Below are 9,373 nucleotides of genomic sequence, written 5' to 3'. Positions count from 1 at the left end.
CATAATAATAAAAAGAAAATTCATTGTGGTGCAAGAGTCTCAACATGTTTTGATCCAGAGCTCTGATTCAAGGGATGAATTTAGGTCTTGCCAAATTTTTATACAAATTTAAACAGCAATTAAAATGTGTCACAACCTCTAATATTGTATGGCATTATTTAATACACAAGCTGCTGTCTTATGTGTAGAACAAGTAAGTACAGGTTGTCTTTTCTCTTTGCTACTTTATCTTTGTGCAACAACACAATATAGGAGGGATTCACCCAACCAGCCCCTGCTCAAGGTCTCCCACTTGGGTAAGGGGGCTTTACTCTCCTCTCCCTGGGTGCCCCCTGTGCTGCCTTTATTTATTAAAAATTGACTGGGAGGATTGGGGGAACCCCCAGAACAACATGTGGGTTGGGGTGGGGGGTTGTTGCACCTGGCCAGCTGCAATGCTTTCACAGATGGATGGATTGGAAGAGTGTGACACTGAATCCTACCCTATGGGTTTTCTTAAAGGAATTGAATTAAGCTTATTTTTAATGAACAGAGAAAAATGGGTGTGAAGAACAAAGTGCTTGTTAATTAAGTTAATTAAGCTAAGGTGTTATTAAAGTACATTGATAGTATTATCATGAATGAGACGATAACTAATGCAGACAATACTACACATCATTAGAGCTTGTGTCAAACTGAATGGTTCATATTATTTGTATAAGTGCCAACTTGTCATCTTAAAGTACATTTCTTTCTTTTTGTATGCTATGCTTATGGTGAAGAGCTGTGTTTCAAAGCACCATAGGCAATTTGAATAAATATTGACTTGCACCATTTTGGATTTTTGCTTATGTGATGCTTGATCTATAGGCGCCATAACTCTATGTGATATTCCCTTCCACAGCTATCAAGCCCCAAAAGCACATTGACTTTCCTCCATTTTGATAATAATACCGAGAAGATACTCTTATGGAAATCAAAACCACGTTGCCTCTTTTTAAAGTTTAAGAAGAACAACAAGACTCCCCCTAACCAGGCAGGCCTGGTCTGCCAGGAGTGGATAAGAAATGTGCCAAAGGCTACAGGCTCCTGGCACGGGAGCCCTGCTTCATCCCGCTGAGGAGTAATAATTTGACACCTCTGAAACAGCAGGACCTCATACTCTGACAACTGAAGCCTTGTTCTATATCCCCTAAGCCATTCAAACACATTACAAAAAAATCACAGTCAGCAACATCCATGGTGGATTCCCCCCCTCCCCACCTTAGCAGTTCTCTCACCACTCTGATGTGGGCTCAGAGATAGACTCTGTGGTATCACGGTTAAGTTTTTCATTTATTTTTCCATGCTTACCTACACAGAATGAAACACTCCCTTTTAGACGCCAACCCAAATTATTCAAGAATACTTTTGACAGCTGCCAAGTAATTTATAACGATACCTTCTTAACACCTTTTCAAAACAGACCTGACAACCCAGAGGAGAAAGGCTCTTTCCCCACACTTCTATTATATAGAAATGCTGAACCATACCAAGAGGATTTCATTTCAACCAGTGTTCCTCCCTCCCTCCTAGATTCACAGAACGACTTCACAGGACTTCCCCACTTACAAAGCTCCTCAGTTTACTTTAGCTTTCCTCCCAAGTCCTGAACGCCAGCTGATGAGCGAACAAGGCACTTGATACCAGGTGACAAAAAAACCATGTTTCCTGTCACAATGGTTTGTAGGAAGGCAAAAATGGAAGGGTGTCTTAAGATGGATCTGATTTGAAAGAGGAGAGAGACCTGATGGACTTGCATGCAGTTCTTCATCTGTGTCCATAATCTAATTTAAAGGATAGTTCTTTAAGAGAGCAACATACTATACTGTAGTGCAGGTTTCCTCAACCTCGGCCCTCCAGATGTTTTGAGACTACAATTCCCATCATCCCTGACCACCGGTCCTGCTAGCTAGGGATCATGGGAGCTGTAGGCCAAAAACATCTGGAGGGCCGAGGTTGAGGAAGCCTGCTGTAGTGGGTATTTTCTGTGTCTTTAAAAGACAACTAAAAAAGGTAAAGGGACCCCTGACCATTAGGTCCAGTCGTGGCCGCCTCTGGGGTTGCGGCACTCATCTCGCTTTATTGGCTGAGGGAGCCGGCGTACAGCTTCTGGGTCATGTGGCCAGCATGACTAAGCTGCTTCTGGCCAACCAGAGCAGCGCACGGAAACACCATTTACCTTCCTGCCGGAGCGGTACCTATTTATCTACTTGCACTTGACATGCTTTTGAACCGCTAGGTGGGCAGGAGCTATGACCGAGCAACGGGAGCTCACCCCGTTGCGGGGATTCGAACTGCCGACCTTCTGATTGGCAAGTCCTAGGAGGAGGATATGGGAAGAGGGAAGTTTTTGAAACTCACAAGGGCATATTTTAAAAGTCTAAAAGCCTATATTTCCACACTTTGCTGCATATTTTGTGATTTTAAATCTCTGCTGGGGTTCTTTCACAAAATAGTACTTTCCCTAAACTTGAATCCTATCATCCACGGAATTCTCATTTTTAATACTTTTTTTTGTTTTTTTGCACCAACACTCTGAACATAATTTGTGGAGTGATCAAATATGTGACAGAACTGTGCAAAATTATTACAGTGGTACCTCGGGTTAAGTACTTAATTCGTTCCGGAGGTCCGTACTTAGCCTGAAACTGTTCTTAACTTGAATCACCACTTTAGCTAATGGGGCCTGCTGCTGCTGCCGCGTTGCCGGAGCACAATTTCTGTTCTTATCCTGAAGCAAAGTTCTTAACCTGAAGCACTATTTCTGGGTTAGCGGAGTCTGTAACCTGAAGCGTATGTAACCTGAAGCATATGTAACCTGAGGTACCACTGTATTATTATTATTATTATTATTATTATTATTATTATTATTATTATTATTGCATGATCCCAGGATGAGCCTTTGTGCACCTGTGGAGACAAACTGTGTTTGTTGCAAGGTTCCATTTACTTTTCTGCTCCAAGCTATGGAAGCAGTAACTTATCTTGATCTATAAATTTTGTACATGACGATCTAGTGTAATTAGGTGCAATTTTCTGTAATCTTATATACCTATGTAACACTGACATCACCATTATGTACTTGTGGACCAGGGTCTTTTCCCAGTCTATAACTGTTAGTATATTTGTGGTGCCAGAATAAGGTTGTCAGCACCTGAGACAACCATGTCATCACATTTCTTTACACAGACACACAGCTTGTGTTAACCTTCCTGCCTTCTTGATCTCTCTTCCTTCACTATGTGGTTTTGTTCTTCAGATGGAAATGAACATACTTTGAGAATAGCAGATTATCAAGTCTATTTGCAAAAACTACCAATTAGCAGGAGGAGACAACTTTTTAGCCACATGCAACAAAGATGACCTCTTTGTCAGGTCTCACTTGCAGCAGGTGATGTCTGCTTATGGTCTACTTTTACATTACCTCAAAAATAAACAACCAATTCCTTTGGCTGGCTTCCTTCCTTGAACACAGACATGGAACGTTCTGTACAAGGAAGTGCTCACAATAATTTGAAGGGAGCGTCTCTAACGAAGTTACCAGTAACTGATGCATCCATGATATCGTTTGAAAGGGAGGAGACATACAGGAGTTTTTCAGCAATGTGAGAAACAGCAGCACAATACATTTGGAATATCCCACTGATGCAAGTTAAGAAGGAATATATTTTTGCAACATGGATGGAAAACCTATGTAATGTATTGGTATCCATGAGATACAGCAGCAACATATCTTCCAAGAGTTCAAACAACCAGAAGTGTTATGCTTTTAAAAAATGCACTTGACTTCTTTGCTGATGACTTCAAGTCAATGCTTATGGGGACATTTTTAGAATGTTATTACCTTTTTAAATTAGATCCTGATTTCCTGCAAAGAAATCTGGATGTGAAGCCTTAGGGAGTGATAGCACCCTAGGAGATGCAGACCTGCACCAAATCTTCATAGTGTTTCCAAGACACAACATGGGGGAAACAGCTGTTTCTTGGATGCTTCAGAAGCTATTTAAAGAAATAATAATAATAATAATAATAATAATAATAATAATAATAATAATAAATTTTATTTCTACCCCACCCTCCCCGGCCAGAACTGGGCTCAGGGCAGCTAAAACTAATAAAATTACAATAAAACATAATAGGAAAGGGGGGGAAGCAGTTAATTAAAATACGGTTTAAAATACAATTTAAAATGCAGCCTCATTTTATTAGTAGCCCATAAATCAAAACCATAAGGGGAGGGAAACATAAGGGTCAGACTGAGTCCAAACCAAAGGCCAGGTGGAACAGCTCTGTCTTGCAGATCCTGCAGAAAGATGTCAAGCCCTGCAGGGCCCTAGTCTAGCCAATACTGAAAAGGCCCTGGCCAATCTAACCACCTTGCGGCTTGGGACCTCCAAAGTGATGTTACAGTGGTGCCTCGCAAGACGAAAAGAATCCGTTCCACGAGTCTCTTCGTCTTGCGGTTTTTTCGTCTTGCGAAGCAAGCCCATTAGCGGCTTAGCGGATTAGCGCTATTAGCGGCTTAGCGGGCTCAGCGGCTCAGCTGATAAGCGGCTTAGCGGATCAGCTGTTAAGCGGCTTAGCGGATCAGCTATTAAGCGGCTTAGCGGATCAGCTGATAAGCGGTTTAGCGGCTTGGGAAAAAGGGGGGGAAAGGAAAAAAACCCCGCAGCAAGCCCATAGGAAATTCGTTTTGCGAAGCACCTCCAAAACGGAAAACCCTTTCGTCTAGCGGGTTTTCCGTCTTGCGAGGCATTCGTCTTGCGGGGCACCACTGTAGTTGTGGACCTTAAGGTCCTCTGGGGGGCATACCAGGAGAGGTGGTCCCGTAGGTACGAGGGTCCTAGGCCGCATAGGGCTTTAAAGGTCAAAACCAGTACCTTAAACCTGACCCTGTACTCCACCGGGAGCCAGTGCAGCTGGTATAGCACTGGATGAATGTGATCCTGCGGCAAAGACCCCGTAAGGATCTGAAGATTTATTGCTCAGAGAGATAAAGTCCAGCAGGCTTCCCTGCGTGTAGCATGCATTTCCAGACCTCCGAGCAAAGCAGAGTAAACACACAGCGACCAGGTCCTTGGCTTTCTGTCTTCTGTGCAGCAGTGTGCATAAATCAAGACTTTACTAAGCTAAAAGCGATTTATTTTACAGCAGCATAGATCAGCCATTGTCTAACACACAAAGCATGTCTGCATCGGACAAAAGTGAAACTAGACTGAAACAAAGAAAAACAGACCCCGGAAATGATGCAGGGTCCCTCCACCCCACAGTAGGGCAGGACACACACTCTGAGCTGTTTAACCCTGTAAGCTCAGGTTCTCCTCACAAAGGAATCTCACTGTTGCATTCTGCACCCGCTGGAGTTTCTGGGTCAGCTTCACGGCCAGCCCCGCGTAGAGCGAGTTACAGTAATCAAGCCTGGAGGTGACCGTCGCATGGATCATCGTGGCCAGATCAGGGCGAGAAAGATGAGGGACCAACTGCTTGAAATGGCAGAGATGGAAAAATGCCACCTTTGCTGTGGCTGCAACCTCCATGGAAAGGGAGGCTTCAAAGGTTACACCCAAGCTCTTGACAGAAGGCACTGGCACTAATTTGAGCCCCCACAAGAGATGTGAGTTGGCCCCCCAACCCCATGTCATCCCAACCCAGCCAAAGGACCTGTCTTCGAAAGATTTAACTTCAACCAGCTCCCATGCAGCCATCCAGCCACAGTTTCCAAGCATCTGGTCAGTGTATCCAGGCCGAGTCAGGGCGGCCGTCCAATCAACAGATAAAGCTGGGTGTCATCAGCATATTGATGACAACCCAGCCCAAACCCCCAGACAATCTGGGCAAGATACTGAAGATACTGAAAAGCATCGGGGAAAGGATTGCGCCCAGTGGGACTCCACACACCAAGGAGTGCCGCGGCGACAATTCCCTCCCTAGCGCCACCCTCTGTCCCCGACCTGAGATAAAGGAGCGCAGCCATTGTTGGACTGTGCCCTGAATCCCCACATCAGCAAGGCAGTGGTCCAAAAGTTTGTGACCGACCATATCGAAGGCTGCTGACATGTAAATGCATGATCTCTAAATCTCTAGACAAAAGGGACAAATTGTTGCTTTAGATGTGCTATTAAAGTTAAAATGGAATGTAACCAAACCAAAGGTGAGAAAAAAAGTTTTTGGAAAGGAAGAGATGTGTGGAAAAATGCTAAATGTCATCTCAGTATGTAAACCAAAATAGTAGCTTTTAAAGGGGGAAATGACTTCACTTCCCATCTAATAATTTCATTAAAAGATGCAAACTTGTCAAAGGTTCTAGATTCCTTCACAGAGAAAATTGGTTTTTAAAAACCACACAGACTTTGTTTTCTTTTCTGACTGCTAACAGTTCAAAGCTTTCAAAAGCAGAATTTACATCAAATGATATTATATTTTTGCCTAACTTGGTCTATTTGCAAACTCTGTTTTAATTATTAAAGATGTGGCAAAAATGGGGAAATAACTGGAGAACTTGAAAGTGAGTGCCCTCTACTTCTGTGCCCCATCATGCCTTGCATGATCATAGAATCATAGAATTGTAGAGTTGGAAGGGACCCTGGGGGTTAACTATCTCAATTAAAGCATTCATGACAGTTGGTGTTTTGTACTAAGCTGAATCCTAGAACAACAGGATCCAGAATGTAGCAGGCTGATTGGTCCACAGGAGCCACCAAATCCAGCTCCAGGTGGAAGTGAATCAGCAACCTGATTGGCCTGCAGGAGCAGCCTGGAATTAGCCAATCACGTGGGGCCCATTGTGTAAATAATGTATATATAGCAGACGTTTTGGGGAAAGTTTCATTCATTGTACTATGAGCTGAATAAAGAGCATGAAATTCATACTTGACTCCAAGTATATTTCAGATGGCCACCCATCTGGTACTATCCTACAGAACAGGAGAAAACAAACTTGCTCCATCTTCCATGTGGCAGAGCTTTAAATACTTGAAGATGCCTATCATAGCTCCTCTCAGTCTCTTCTTTTCCAGGCTAAACATACCCAGCTCCTTCAACTGTTTCCAGATCCTTGATCATCTTGATTGCCCTCCGTTGCACATGTTCCAACTTGTCAATATCCTTCTTAAATTGCAGCACCCAGAACTGGACACAGAATTCCAGGTGTGGCCTGACCAAGGCAGAATACAGTGGTACTATGACTTCCCTTGATCTGGACACTATACTTCTGTTGATGCAGCCTAGAATAGCATTAGCTTTTTTGTAGATGCATCATATTGTTGACTCATGTTAATCTTGTGGTCCACTAAGATCCCTAGATCTTTTTCACATGAACAACTAGTAAACCAGATGTCTCCTGTCTTGTATTTCTGCAGCTGGTGCAGAACCTGACATTTGTCTCAACTGAAGATCATTTTGTTAGCTTGGATCCAGTTCTCCAATCTGTTAAGGTCATATTGAATCCTGATTCTGTCTTCTGCGGCATCAGCTACCCCTTCCAGTTTGGTATTGTCTGCAAATTTGATGTGCATCCCCTCAGTTCCTTCATCCCAGTTATTTATAAAATCTTTGAACAACAACAGGTCTCACCCCTTGTCATTTTTCCCCGGGTAACGAGGAACCATTAATGAGTACTCTTTGGGTTTGGTCAGTCAGCTACAAATCTACCTAACAGTTAGCTCATTCAACCCACATTTTACCAGCTTCTTCACATGAATATCATGGGGGACTTGTCAAAAGCCTTACTGAAATCAAAATACACTATGTCCACAGCAGGCACGTCCAAAGTCTGGCCCGGGGGCCAGATGTGGCCCGCCAGTCAGTTTAATCCAGCCCCACCGGCAGTTTCTTTCCTGGGTGTGGGCGTGGGCGGCGGTTCCACTGGGCAGTTATTCGCTGTGGCTTGCTAACCGGTCGGCTCTTGCAGCTGCTCACTGTGCGGCTCTTGGAGCCACCCATTCGTTGGCTCACGCATGTGCCTTGCTGTTTACCCTGGTCGTTGGCTGGCTCACGCATGCACCCTGCGTGCGGCTCGAGAACCCGTCCAGCTGTCGTCTTGCGTATGTGCCCTCCTTTCTATTCCTGTTGGTTGCCTGCTCACACTAAATAAATAAATAAATAAATAAATAACTTTTATTTGTATCCCGCTCTCCCCAGCCAAAGCCAGGCTCAGAGCGGCTAACATCATATAAATAAGACAATATGCATAATACAATATACAATATGCAAATAAAATAACATCCAACATTCATTAAAACAATATAGAATAATATTAAATATCAGCATTTAAAAATTAAACAGAAATCCACCCAACAGTTACAATAAGTAATTTCTAAATTCCAATCAATAAAACAACAGCAAACCACAGTGCACGACATAATACAATACAAAATGAGAAGCAGAGACTGGAGGGTGGAGCAAGCCAGGTGGAAGGAGGCCTTGCCTGATGAAGTCTCTCCCCTCACACTGGCGTCCTGTGTGCAGCTCTAGATCCTTGTCCACCCATCAGCTTTTGCATGCGCCCGCCTCTGTATCCTGTCCGTCTGCTGTCTCTCACAGGCGGCTAGCGTTTGGCCCTCTCTCCCTCTGTGCTGCCTGCAATCCGAGCCAAAAGGTATTCTTTGACTAATCCTTAAAAAAGGTCCGGGGGGGGGGGAATCCTAAAAAACTTCAATCAATCCTAAAAAAAGGTCAACAACTTTGGTTGGACCTCACGCATGCTCACTTCATCAAATCTGGCCCTCTTTGAAAAAAGTTTGGACACCCCTAGTCAACCAAGCTTGTACCTCCATCAAAAAAAGAAAAGAAATGAGATGAATTTGGCATGACTTAATTTTGAGAAACCCATGCTAGCAATGTTATCCTTTTATTATCCTTGTTTTGAGCACATTATTTTATTGGTTAGTTTTATTGCATCCATAGATGCATAGATGTCTGCTAGAAGACATCTGCCAGGGCCAGCCCAAGACATCTTGGCTCCTGAGGCAGACCCCAAATCACACACTGCTCCCTGCCGTGGGTAAAGAAAGAGCTACATCAGGACTTCCGGGTTAGCGCAACCGGCTAATGGCGGATTCCCTCCGAGCTCCGGAGGGAATCGGCTGCGCAGGAGCTGGGTCTGGCCGCAGCGGCGACGCGGGGACCCTCAGAAATCACAGGCACTGAAGCCTGTGAACCTGGTGACTCGGCGGGCACCATTTGCGCCCCCCGACCTGCGAAGGAGCCTTTTTAAAGGCTTCGGAATGGGGGACGGGGTGAGCGGCGCGGTGCTGAGAGTCGACTGCTCCTCCTGCGGAGTGAAGCCGCATGCCATGGTCGGAGAGCGCTGACTTCTTCTTGTGAACAATTGGACTCTAAAAGTAACAACCCG

General features: G+C 44.3%; 2 protein-coding genes across 2 annotated transcripts in view; one reads left to right on the top strand and one right to left on the bottom strand.

The window, feature by feature from the left end:
• Positions 1 to 4,704: 4,704 nt before the first annotated feature.
• Positions 4,705 to 9,373, top strand: part of LOC310763441 (potassium voltage-gated channel subfamily KQT member 1-like) — a 793,949-nt gene continuing 789,280 nt past the window's right edge. Inside the window, exon 1 of the mRNA XM_083615632.1 lies at positions 4,705 to 4,797. The gene's annotated coding sequence lies outside the window, so the exon portion shown is untranslated. The remainder of the gene's footprint in view (positions 4,798 to 9,373) is intronic.
• CCDC91 (coiled-coil domain containing 91) overlaps positions 6,885 to 9,373 on the bottom strand; it is a 191,677-nt gene continuing 189,188 nt past the window's right edge. Inside the window, exon 15 of the mRNA XM_083615784.1 lies at positions 6,885 to 8,105. The gene's annotated coding sequence lies outside the window, so the exon portion shown is untranslated. The remainder of the gene's footprint in view (positions 8,106 to 9,373) is intronic.

Source organism: Podarcis filfolensis (assembly GCF_964270895.1).
Source record: "Podarcis filfolensis genome assembly, chromosome: 5".
Classification (NCBI taxonomy): domain Eukaryota; kingdom Metazoa; phylum Chordata; class Lepidosauria; order Squamata; family Lacertidae; genus Podarcis; species Podarcis filfolensis.
This window is presented reverse-complemented; position numbering and strand designations above follow the sequence as displayed.